This window comes from Canis aureus, chromosome 3 (genome assembly GCF_053574225.1).
Source record: "Canis aureus isolate CA01 chromosome 3, VMU_Caureus_v.1.0, whole genome shotgun sequence".
Taxonomy (NCBI): Eukaryota; Metazoa; Chordata; class Mammalia; order Carnivora; family Canidae; genus Canis; species Canis aureus.
In genome coordinates, this window is record NC_135613.1 from 66,376,256 (window position 1) to 66,389,062 (window position 12,807).

At 38.4% G+C, this 12,807-nt stretch overlaps 1 protein-coding gene across 12 annotated transcripts in view; it reads left to right on the forward strand.

The window, feature by feature from the left end:
• The window catches only part of ZC3H12C (zinc finger CCCH-type containing 12C), a 176,481-nt gene that overhangs the window by 24,033 nt on the left and 139,641 nt on the right, over positions 1-12,807 (forward strand). The window contains exon 1 of one of the 12 annotated variants that reach the window (XM_077893379.1): positions 8,577-8,759. The exons of the other annotated variants lie outside the window; for them this stretch is intronic. The gene's annotated coding sequence lies outside the window, so the exon portion shown is untranslated. Of the gene's footprint in view, positions 1-8,576; positions 8,760-12,807 lie in introns of those variants that run through there. 12 annotated transcript variants of the gene reach the window in all.

Genomic DNA, 12,807 nt, shown 5'->3' on the forward strand with positions numbered 1-12,807 from the left:
CCAGAGAAAGCTGTGCCTATCATGTGTACTTGGAGGCTGAACAAAAAAAGAAAAAAAAACATGTATAAAATATCTGACCTCTGGTGCAATAATTTCAGCAAAGAGTGGAAACAACTTCTGTGACACACATCAATCTCTCCCTTCCTGCCCCATGTGCGACCCTGTTCCCTCTCTACCCTATTGAGGCCACTAAACAATTCAGCCCATAATATTATCCAACACCCAGTACTCCAGGTTATCTATGAGAAGATAAAAATAAAAATTCCAAAACCAGACTGGAGCCAGACATCTTCTCTGCAACATTCAATGCCAAAAAAGAGGGAATCCCATAATGTTTAGAGGAAACAGCCATGACTCATGAGTTCTATAATTCAGTAAAGTGTCCTTTTCATATAGCAATAATGGAAAAATCTTATCAAATATGCAAATCTTCAGAAAATACACAACTGGGATGCCTGGGTGGTGAAGCGTCTGCCTTCCACTCAGGTCATGATCTCAGGTCCTGGGATTAAGCCCCAAACCCCACATCAGGCTCCCTGCTCAGCGGGAAGTCTGCTTTTCCCTCTCCTGTCTCTCCCCCTGTTTGTGTTCTCTTGCTCTCTCTCTGTCAAATATGTAAATAAAATCTCAAAATAACCATTTAAAAAAAAATCTCCAATTAGAAATTTTAAAAGGAAAAAATGGAAAGAAGGAAGGGAGAGACAAAGGACGGGAGGGCATGCTGTGTGGGGGAAAGAACACTTCTTTACATAACTGTTGGACCAAAGAGGAAATGAAACCTGCAACTGGAGATATTAATTATAACATAATGTTTATTATAATGTGGATATTAATTATAATGAAACGTTATATATGAAAATTTACAAGATATATTTCTAGGTCCATTCTTTGAGTAAATGCATAACCTTACTTGCTTGCCTTAATTACCAGGTTACTTCTCTTCTCCTCGTTTTTCCTTTTTTATGGATCTTGAATGTCTGTTTGAAGGACTATGACAAAAGAAAAAGAGGGAAAAAATGTAGCCAAAATGAGATACAGGGAAATCACGAAAGAAATTTTTTACCATTACGGGACTTGATCATGTCAATCATTGCAGGGTTCCTTGTGGGTCCCCAGGTTAATGATAAAATGGCATGAGGTTTTACGATACAAATGGTCACAGCTCTGGAAACAGACTTCCCCATTTCCTAGCAAATGACGGACTTTGGAAGCAGCCAGCCATTGTTTCAAGTCCTGTAGCCGCATGAAATGACCCTCACATATAACTTTCATTGCATACCAGCCATTGTTGGAAGCACTTTTCATGTATTAATTCATTTAATTCTCACAACAAACTAATTATACAGTACACTGGCCCAATGTGAGTTTCTTTCCGAGTGCTAAATTAATTTATTAAAGATTTTATTCTCTGCCCTCCCCACTTCCAGTTTATAAAAATGAGTGACCTTTTTTTAAATCTTGTAACTAAATAATCACCTGGTGAAGCATATCAGGTAATCAGAAGGCCTCTTGTTTTTTCCAGAAGCCATGTGCTCTCTATTTTTCTGATACATTCACCATATGTTCTTCGGAGGACCACCCCAGATCCACTCCTGTTGTCTGAAACTATTAGAAAGAACCAACCTTATTAAAATTATCTTCTTTGGATTTAAAGAATGCAGTGTTTCCCTTCTAGCTGATATTCAAAATTTTTTCCATTTGTGATGACAGCGATGAATCAGGGTCTTGACATATGTTCAAATAATAAAACTTTTCCTTTTTAACTATATACTTATGCGGAGCAACACTAAATAAATAGAGCCAATGGATGTTAACAGCAGCATTCAGTTCTCATACATAATTGCAGCTAACCAAGGAACAGCTGCAATGATACTTTGCAATGAATCTTGTTTTAATATCTCACAGAAAATTATTAAAATTAAAAATTAGATGAATATAGCTTAGCAATCAAAAATTGTCCTATGAAGCCTCTACAAAATCAGCCTAAGAGGTCACTGCAAACTCTCCTAGCTCTCTAAAGATAATTAGTTTCTTTTGAATAATGCTTAAAGGAAAATTGTCTTTTAGCTCTATGAGTGAGTTAATCTTCTGGGATTTTTTTCCCCCAAATAGGAAATTTCTCTGAAACTATATGGTGCAAAACTACAAAAAGAAAGGGGAAAAAATCTTAGGCTAATGAACAAATAAGAACTCGAAATTGCTTGCTTCATTCAACTACATTATCCTTCATTATGTCTGAGATCTACCATGCTTTAGCTTTTTACCAGCTAGAAATGAGAGAAGAAAGCTTTTAATAGAAAAGAGTTGGAAATGCACATATTCGGGAGCTCAGCAAAGCCCACCATTAGCACATTTTGTCAGACAGTGTAGTGGATTCAATAAAGTGGACCCTCCTGGGCTAGTGAAAAGACATTTGGAGACAGAAGAAGGGTAGATCTTGCTCCAGCATTTTATTATCCTTCATATTCCAGTATCCATTGAATATCAGTAATAAGGTTTATTGATTAGTACATTCATTCAACATACATCCTTTGTAATGATTTCTAGTTTTCATTCTTGCTACTGGTGAACTATTTGTTATAGTAGTGGTGTTGGCTGCTATTTTATTATTATTAATCATTAGGAAAAGAGTCCTTTTCACTCTCAGAATAACCACATCCAAACTAGAAGCTCCTCCCACATAGCTGCCAGGGTTTTCTTTCCCAGAGTAAGAGCAATGAGTAATATGAAGCATTGTTACCGTGCTGGGCAAAGTCAAACTGGCAGCATCTAAGTCCAGTAAAACAAGAAAGGTATCATATCTTAAGAAAACAAATCATAACCCTGCATTCAGTGTAGTTCATGAAATCACACCCCTAGAATCTAAAAATTTGTCACGAACTAAAGAATCTGGCCTCCCTGTCCTCTGTGGTAACTCTGGAAATGAGACTCAGCCACGGGTTTGGTGGAAGCACTGACCATTAGACAGACAGTGCTCACCAGTCTGAGTTGCATCAAGTTGGTCTTCTTCTATTTCAGAAATGTGGTATCTTTGTGGGGCCCATAATGAATAGGCTTTTCTGGAAAATTTTGCAAATATAGCCATTGAAATTATTAAATTTGTGTGTCAGCATGTGAGTATTTAAATACTATGAAAGAAATGATGCATTCTTAGAGTTTTCTTAATAAAAACTTTGTGTTTTTGAAACTGAAACTTTCAGTTTCAGAAAAACCAAAAAAATTTTGGTTAGAATGTCCACTTCTGGTCGCAAGATAGCAACAGGCTCTAGAATTAACCTCTCACCATGGACAACTAGAGTAGTGAACCAGAAAAAAAATTAATAGCAGCTGTTTCAATATTGAACAACAGGTAGCATGGCATTGTAGTCTCTTTGAGAAGGGAAACAAATGGGATGAGCCCTACAGTTACCTCAGCTTTTAGCCTAGAGATAATTTCTGGAGGACAATACAGGGAGGGGGAACCCAAGCAGGACCCAGAAATGTCAGTGAGTTGAGGAGACAAGTTGGGTTTGGGGGCATTGAAATGGCCAGAATTTACAGGGCAAAGCACTAAAGAGGGAGATGCATAGAGAAACAGCGCTGGACATCTGCCTAGGAGTCTGCTTGAATAGTGGACTGAATACCAATCTTCAAAGGCATTGGATACAACTCCACAAGGCCAGGAAAAATTAATTTCTGAGGAACAAGTAATTTCCAGGCAACTTGAAGCAGGACAAGTCCTGGAGCTCACACAGGGCTGGGAATCATTCAAGTTCCCAAAAGCCAGAGTAAAGAGATGCTGATGAATGCATAGGACATTTAGTCAGGATTCCAGAGAGCTCATGCCTTGTAGTAGGCCAAATTAACCACAGAAAAAAAAAAAAAAGCTACTCTGGATATTTACACTGAGGAGTTTAAAAATGAGCCTTGATCTCATCTGCGTGTTGGACTGAAGTCCAACAGTCTTCAAAGAAATACAATAAAATCCAGAACTCAACAATGTAAAATTCACCATGTTCATCATCAGAAAAATTACTATAAGAATAAACATGAGAAGGAGCAGAAAAAAATGTGATCCACAATGTAGAAAAAATAGGTTAATGGAAATATAACCAGAAATAACAGAGATGATGGAATTAACAGGCAAGAATACTTAAACAGGTATTATAAATATTTTCAATATGCTTAAGGATCTATAGGAAAAGATGAACATATGAGAATTTCTGGATGGAACGTCTAGAGATGAAAAATAAAATACCCCTTGAATAGGATTAATATCAAATTAGATATTGCAGAAGGAAAGATTGGTGACCTTGAAGACATAGCAAAGATTTATGCAAAATGAAACAAAGTAAAAAGAATGAGTAAAAACACTGGACCCTGAGTGACATATGGGAAGATATTTAACAGTCTAACACACGTGTTTGAATAATGGCCAAACATGTTCCAAATTTGTTCAAGACTATAAATGCATATACCCAAGAATTTCAACAAATAGCAAGATTAACACACACACACACACACACACACACAAACACACACACATTAACACACACACACAAACACACACACAAAAACACCAAGGCACAACATAATTAAATTACTGAAGAACAACAAAGAGAAAAATCCTATAATCATCTAAAGAAAATCTATCTATTTAGATAGATCTAAATCATCTATCAACCATAGAATGGAACAAAATTAGGTATGACTGTACCCTACTTATCAAAAATCACGCAAACCAAAAGAAAATTGTATTAGTATCTACTGTAGCTTAACAAATCACCCCAAAACTGGTGGCTTTAAACCACATGATAACATATCATCTTTCACAATATTTATGTCTCGGGAATTTGGGACTGGCTCATTTAGGCAACTCTGGTTGGACTTCTCATGAGATTTCTGGACTGCGGCTAGAGAATCCACTTCCAAGGCCTATCAGTCTCCTGTCTGACAAGTTGATGCTGACAAGTTTGTTTATCTCCACATGGTCCACTTCGTGAGACTGCTTGACAGTCTTGCATGACTTCGTGTCATGATGAGCGGCTGCATCCAGAATGAGTGTTCCAAGAAACCAAGGGGCGAGATGTGGTGACTGCATAACCAGTCTGAGAAGTAACATGAATCGATTTCTTTTTTTTTTTTTAAGATTTTATTGATATATTCATAGAGACACAGAGAGAGAGAGAGAGGCAGAAACACAGGCAGAGGGGAAGCTGGCTCCATGCAGGGAGCCTGACGTGGGACTTGATCCCAGGTCTCCAGGATCAGGCCCTGGGCTGAAGGCAGCGATAAACTGCTGAGCCACCCGGGCTGCCCTGATTTCAATCGATATTCTGTTGGTCACATGAGTTAGCCCTGATTCACTGTGGATCAAGACTACATGAACACATGAGCACCAGGAGGTGAGGAGCATTGATGGTTATCTTGGAGGCTGACATAATGATAGAACATTTTTTGAGTGCTTGAGAGGGGGAAAAAAAAACAAAACCTCAACCCAGTACTTTATATATGATAAAATCTTTCAAAGATGAAGGCAAAATAATTTATCAAATTAAAACTGTGAGAAGTGCCACCAGCAAACCTGTGCTGCAAGAAATATTAAAGTGCTTTTGACAAAAGCAAAATTACACCAGATGAAAACTTGATTCTATGCAAAGGCATAAGAGTGCGGAAATGATAAATATGGACATAAATACAGAATATTTTTCCTCAATTTTACATAAAAGATAATTGACCACTTAAAACAAAAATAATAATAATGTATCAGAGCTTATAGTGTCTTTAGGTATAAGATGTAGAACAAGAGGAACACTAAGAGTAGGAGGAAAAAATGGAAATGCGGTATTGCCTTGTCTTTGTATGATAACGTGAAGTGGTGTAGTATTTTGTGAGTTTGCACTGTGAGAAATTAAAGATGCATATTGCAAACATTAGAACAACCACTAGAAAGTATGTATCAGAGTACATTTCAGAAGTTTACTTGAGATGAAAAGGGGTATTTCATCAGAATAAAGAAGTCAATTCCTCAAGAAGACACAACAATGTCAGACACATGTATACTTAATCAAATAAAACCCTGAAAGCTGACAGAGTGAGGATCTACAGAAGGTAAAGGAGCAGCAAACGAATCCGTCCTGTCTAAAGCTAAAATGACTCTCTAGATACAATGTTGGTGAGGATGTAAAGCAAGCGGAACCATCACACACCCTCCTGGGTGAGAACCTAAGAAGGTACAACTGCTTTGAAAAGGTGGTGGTTTCTTAAGAATTTCTCTGGGTTCATGCTGCCTCGCTGGCCAAGCCTGTGCAGAAGCAGTCAGCCCCCCAGTTGGCACCTGGCAAGGACGCTGTCACCAAGGCACTGCTTGACTGCTCGACCCGGGAAAGTCTAGAGAAAACTAATCCAATATATAGAGCTCAGTGGTTGCTGGGGACTGGGGTGGGGAGAACTGGCAGGGAAGAAGCCAGAGGGAAGCTTTCAAGGTGGTGACTACACTGGTCTAAGTTCATCCTATTCTAAACTCAAAGTGTATGGATCACAGTGTATGCAAAGTGTGCTTAATAAAATTTATTTTTAAAAAACACTTTGGCCTCATAATGCATCTGGTATCTGTTGTGCATACAGGTCAAGGTCTCCTGATATTAGCTCGTTATCCTAAATAGATCAAACAACTTTTGTATGTCCCCAATTATTTAGAAAGGTGAAGTAAGAGCTGTATGCTTAAATTAAACTGAAAAGTAAAGATTTAACATACCTACGTTGCGCTCTTTGAAAAAGAGTTTCATTTAAAAATGTCTAGTTGTTGCATATAATTTTCAAATGTGACTTTGCTTTCAAATAAAGGTGTTTTTCTGCTGTAAGTTACTTGCAAATACTCCCTTGTGAAATCTTAAAGGAAAAACAGGGGGCACCTGAGTGGCTCAGTCAGTTAAGCATCTGCTTCCCACTCTGGTCATGATCCCAGAGTCCTGGGATCAAGTCCAGCCTTGGGCTTCTTGCTCAGTGGGGAGTCTGCTACACCCCTGCTTGCATTCTGTCACTTGTTTTCTCTCTAAATAAATAAATAAAATCTTTAAAAAGAAAAGAAAAAGAAAATGAAACTTGGACGAACAACTCAAAATTTATGCAACGTTCTAATCTGAACAACGACAATAATTAAAAAACAACAATCCTAGTAGAAAATACCAGTACCATTAAAATGACATTTTAATCCTAACAAATAAAGAAATGCTATCATAAACATGGGAATCTTCCCCCAAACGCTCAAGTTTTATGATGAAGGGGGGTGAAGAAGGACTGATTTTCCGCATTTACAGGGAGAAAGGGCAAATTCCCAAAGATCAAATGGAACACCCAGTGACTACTTCTAACATAGAACATGTGTCCAGGCTGCAGGGAATAATGGGTCGGATGGGCAACGTGCACACTACTGTATTCTCTCACACTTTGCTGTGCACAGCTCTGTGAGCAGGTTTTGCCTTCAACTGCATTACTTGGTTGCAGCTAAAATGCTGAGAAAAAATTAAATTAAATTTAATTTAAATTTAAATTTAATTTAATTTAATGCTGGGGAAAATCTTCATTATCAAGGAACGTGACTTTCACTTTGTATGGGCACCATCCAATTTACCAATCCTGCGTGAGCCAATCTGACTTACAGAAACGTGTGTCAGAGTAGCAGAATATCATGTACTTTTTTGTTTAATCTTTGAACTCAAAAGTCCATTTCTTAGGAAAATGTTCCCTGCCCTCTTGCCTCAGGCCAGGGCAGACCCAGCCACGCTCACATTCCCAGAGCTCTCTGTGCTTCTCACTTATGTTTCTGTCCTCGTGAAATTACCTTCCCCATTGGATTATAAAGTGTATTTTTACTCACTACTGTATCCTCAGCACCTGCTGTAGTGCCTAGGCTCAAGAGCCGACCCAATATTGGTGAACTAAAAGCATGATTTAATTACTTAAATGTTAAGATGCCATTAAAGTAAAACCTTACTTGCTCTCAGCTATGGTGTTTATAAAATTAAATTTCACAGTATTATTATTTTACCTTATGCCCTTGTTTTCTTTGTGTTTAAAATAAGAGACAGAAATCCTGGATTATGGATCTACCGTGTTAGTGACAGTGACAAAAAAACAGTGGGAAGACATGAGAAGAAAGACAATGAGCTTGAAAGAGGAATAAAAAAATAATTGTCACTGTGGCTGCCAGATGTCTATTGTAAAAGATTGTCAAGTGAGCCTGCTTAGATCAATGTAAGCCCCACCTGACTTCACCTGTCAAAGCCATCTCTGGAGCTGAATTAAGAAAGTCATTAAAAATAATATTATCACAACAATTTGTTTCTACAAAATTCGCTTGGTGATTTACCATCTCCTTTATTTCTCATAGTAAATGACATAACGGGAATTTGTCTCACATGAGCTAGAGCTCATATACAGCTTCATAACGAGTGAAAAAAAGGAATCAGTATAATAAATATTGCTTTATTTTTCCCTTTCATAATCCTATGCCATTGTCCTTTCCTCAAAATTCTACAGGGTATTGAGGTTCCTGGCTGACTCAGTTGGAAGAGCATGTGTGACTCTTGATCTCGGGGTTGTGAGTTCGAGCCCTATGTTGGGCGTGAAGGCTACTTAAAAAAAAAAAAAAGATTGTTCCTAAATTCCACAGATTATTGAGGTTGAAATTAACGTAGAAGTCACTGATGATCTAAGGCCCAGAGAAACTACATATGATCCTGTCCAAGGTCATCTAATGAATTTATGGAAGAGTTGGGGTAAGAATTCAGATGGTCTAACTCCCTATTCGGTAGGACTGAGTATTAGTTGATTATCCTGAGTCTTCTCTTTTTGTAGGGGTTTCTGCATGTCTTCCTTCTTTCTCTTCTCTTTAGAATTGGGTTTTGATTTCTGAAAATCTGCCATGAATCATGACTGCCTGGTATGAAAATCTAATGCTTTTGTTAATGATTTTTAATTTAAATTCCATTAGCCAACATATAGTACATCCTTAATTTTAGATGTAGAGTTCAATAATTCATCAGTTGCATGTAATACCCAGTGCTCATCACATCACATGCCCTCTTCAATGCCCATCACCCAATTATCCCATCCCCCCCCCCCACCTCTCTTCCAGCAACCCTCCGTTTGTTTCCTAAAGAGTTTCTCATGGCTTTTCTCCCTCTCTGATGACTTCCTATTCAGTTTTCCCTCCCTTCCCCTATTATCCTATGCACTGTTTCTTATATTCCACATATGAGTGAAACCATATCATTGTCTTTCTCTAATTGACTTATTTCACTTCACTCAGCATAATACCCCCCAGTTCCAACCATGTCAATGTAAATGGTAAATATTCATCCTTTCTGATGGCTGAGTCCTAATATTCCATTGTATATACATATACCACTTCTTCTTTATCCATTCATCTGTTAATGGATATCTCAGCTCCTTCCATAGTTTGGCTATTGTGGATGTTGCCGCTATACACATTGGGGTGCAGGTGCCCCTTTGATCACTACATTCATATCTTAGGAGTAAATAACTACTAGGGCAATTGCTGGGTCATAGGATAGGTCTATTTTTAACTTCTTGAGAAAGCTCCATACTGTTTTTTTCAGAGTGGCTATACCACTTGTGTTCCCATCAACAGTGCAAGAGGGTTCCCCTTTCTCCACACCCTCACCAACATCTGTCGTTTCCTGACTTGTTAATTTTAACTATTCCAACCCTCTAAGGTGGTATCTCACTGTGGTTTTGATTTGTATTTCCCTGATACCAAGTGATGTGGAGCATGTTTTCATGTGTCCATTGGCCATTTGTTTGTCTTCTTTGGTGAAATGTCTGTTCATTTCTTCTGCCCATTTCTTGACTGTATTATTTATTCTTTGGGTACTGAGTTTGAGAAGTTCTTTACAGATCTCGGATACTAGCCCTTTATCTGATATGTCATTTGTAAATATCCTCTCCCATTCGGTAGCTTGTCTTTTAGTCTTGTTGACTGTTTCCTTTGCTATTCAGAAGCTTTTTACCTTGAAGTCCCAATAGTTCATTTTTGCCCTTGTTTCCCTTGCCCTTGGAGACATGTCTTGCAAGAAGTTGCTGTGGCTGAGGTCAAAGAGGTTGCTGCCTGTGTTCTCCTCTCGGATTTTGATGGATTCCTGTCTCACATTTAGGTCTTTCATCCATTTTGACTTTATCTCAGTATATGGTATAAGAAAATGGTCCAGTTTCATTTTTCTACCTGTGGCTGTCCAATTTTCCCAACACCATCTATTGAAGAGACTATCTTTTTCCATTGGATATTCTTTCCTGCTTTGTTATTCTGCTATATTACAATTTGCCAGATTATTTCTTCCATGTATGGAAGGTGAGACACAAGAAGCTCATACACAAGACGCACACACCAAAAAAATAAGGATTATAGGTGGGGGAAAATAAGTTGTTTTGAACATATAATTTAAAGTAATAATTAACCTAAGGCAAAGTCATGTTCCTAAATGCCAAATTCCATAACTCTTAGAGAAATATCAACCTAGTCAACTAGGGGTCAATTTTATTGCCTTCAGATGTGGCTTGACGCTAGAGAACTTGTCCTAACTGTTTTGCCAGACAATTGCCAAATTGGATCCAAGAAGGGCTACGGTGTCAGGTTCCAAATGAAAGGTCCTCAAGTAGCATAAACTCAGAGCCACACAATTTAAGGGATCTTCTCAAAAGCAAGATAGATGAATCCTCCTCACTCCAGAATAAATTTGGACTTTCAGAGATTTATGCTCCAGAGTCTTCACAATTGGGCAATAGGACAAAGAATTTTATTATTTTTTAATTTTTTTTCTTTGGAATTTTTTCATCTGTATTAAGTTTTTCTATAGTTTTTTACATTTAAATTCAATTAATTAACATACAATGTATTATTGGTTTCAGAGGTAGAGGTCAGTGACTCACCCGTCTTACATAACACCCAGTGCTCATTACATCATGTGCCCCCCTTAATGTCCATCACCCAGTTACCCCATCCCCCCACTCCCTCCCCTCTAGCAACCTTCAGTTTGTTTCCTATGATTAAAAGTTCTTAAGGTTTGTCTCCCTCCCTGATTTTATTTTTTCCTCTCATCCTCTATGATCTGTTTTCTTTCTTAAATTCCACATATGAGTGAGATCATATGATAATTGTCTTCCTCTGATTGACTTATTTTGCTTAGCATAATATCCTCTAGTTCCACCCATGTCGTTGCAAATGGCAAGATTTTTTTTTGATGGCTGAATAGTAGCCCATTGTATGTATAGACCACATCTTCTTTATGCATCATTTTAAAGATGAGATCTTACTCAGAAGCAGGATGTCTGGTTGTTCTGAGCACGAGTTCTATACACACACATTCCACCTCTGTTCCAAGAACAACTCTGCTCCTCATTAGAGCCTCTGTCCTTGGGCAAGCCATTTAACCTCACTGTACCTCAGTTGCCATGGCTCTAAAATGAGGGTATTGACAGCACCAACATCATAGAGTAGTTTAAGGGTTAAGCGAATTGATATTTAATGCATTTAAAGTAATATTTGAGACCTCTAATTATTGTATCAGTGTTTCTTGATAAATAAAATGATATCCCTGACAGCATTCAGGGAACTTCTGTTAAGGAAGTTCTTTCTCTATAGTTCATAAAAGTATAGACTGTGGTCCTGTTTACTCACATGGGTGTGACAATTTGGAAAGAATGCTCCCTGTTCCACCTCAACATACAAATAAACGGAAGCCTGACATATAAAACCAAAAGCCTGCCTCACTGTAGTTAGCCACCAAAGCTAATTTTTCATGAAAAAATAAAGAAAAAATCTTCCAAATAAAACAAACCCAGAAGCAATGGAGTCTGCCCATCAGACATGAGCTAAGTCCTCGATCTCAGCATATCACTGATTAGTAATCAGGACCTACCCCTAGGACTCGCAGATGTACTTTCAATGGGATAGGCTCATAGCTGACATTCAGTGAATAAACACGTAATAGCAAATATATGTTACACATATCATTTACATACAACATATATTTGTCAAGTATTTTTCTAAGTGCTTTACAATAATTCTATAAGGTTATTATTGATTTTATCTCCAGTTTAAAGATGAGGAGTATGAGGCACAGAGAGGTTTAAAAATTTTTCTAAGATCACACATGAGCAAGGATTATTGGAACTTACACTGACCCCACAGCCCGTGCATTGAGCAATTACTCTATGAATGGATTCAGGACACAATTCAGAGGGACAGTGTGACAGCCAAAGGAATACACTGCTCAGATCTCCATTCATTTGCAAGGAGTTCAATAACTGCAGGCTACAGTATTTCGGGGTCTGCAGATTGTGAACGGATGCCACTCTCTTCCTGGGCAGACTCTACCAATGACCACAAGATGAGGATACTAGGGCCTGGCTGCTTCTCTCCAAAGCAGGATTCCTCTAATCGGCAAGCTTTCCAATTGTAACAGGAGCTTCTCATTGGGTTGGCAAAAACTGTCAGATCTGCGCGGTGGCCTGAGGCTGTCCCTGCTCAATCCTGCTTCCCTTTCCTTCCTGCTCCGACAGATGGTAGCCCCCAAGAAACTTCTTGCATTTCTAACTGCCTCAACGTGCACTTCCCAGAGGAAGTAGCTGGTATTCCCAGGCTAGCATCTGACTGCGATCTCACCAGTAAGGAGAGACTATGAAACTATAGTAACAAAACCCTGAACTTGACGGAGATGAGTGCAGACCAAATGCATACTAGATGGGGGTCAAGTACGAGCGGGACGAAGGATGGCCACGCTATCTCACTCTAACACCACAGCACTG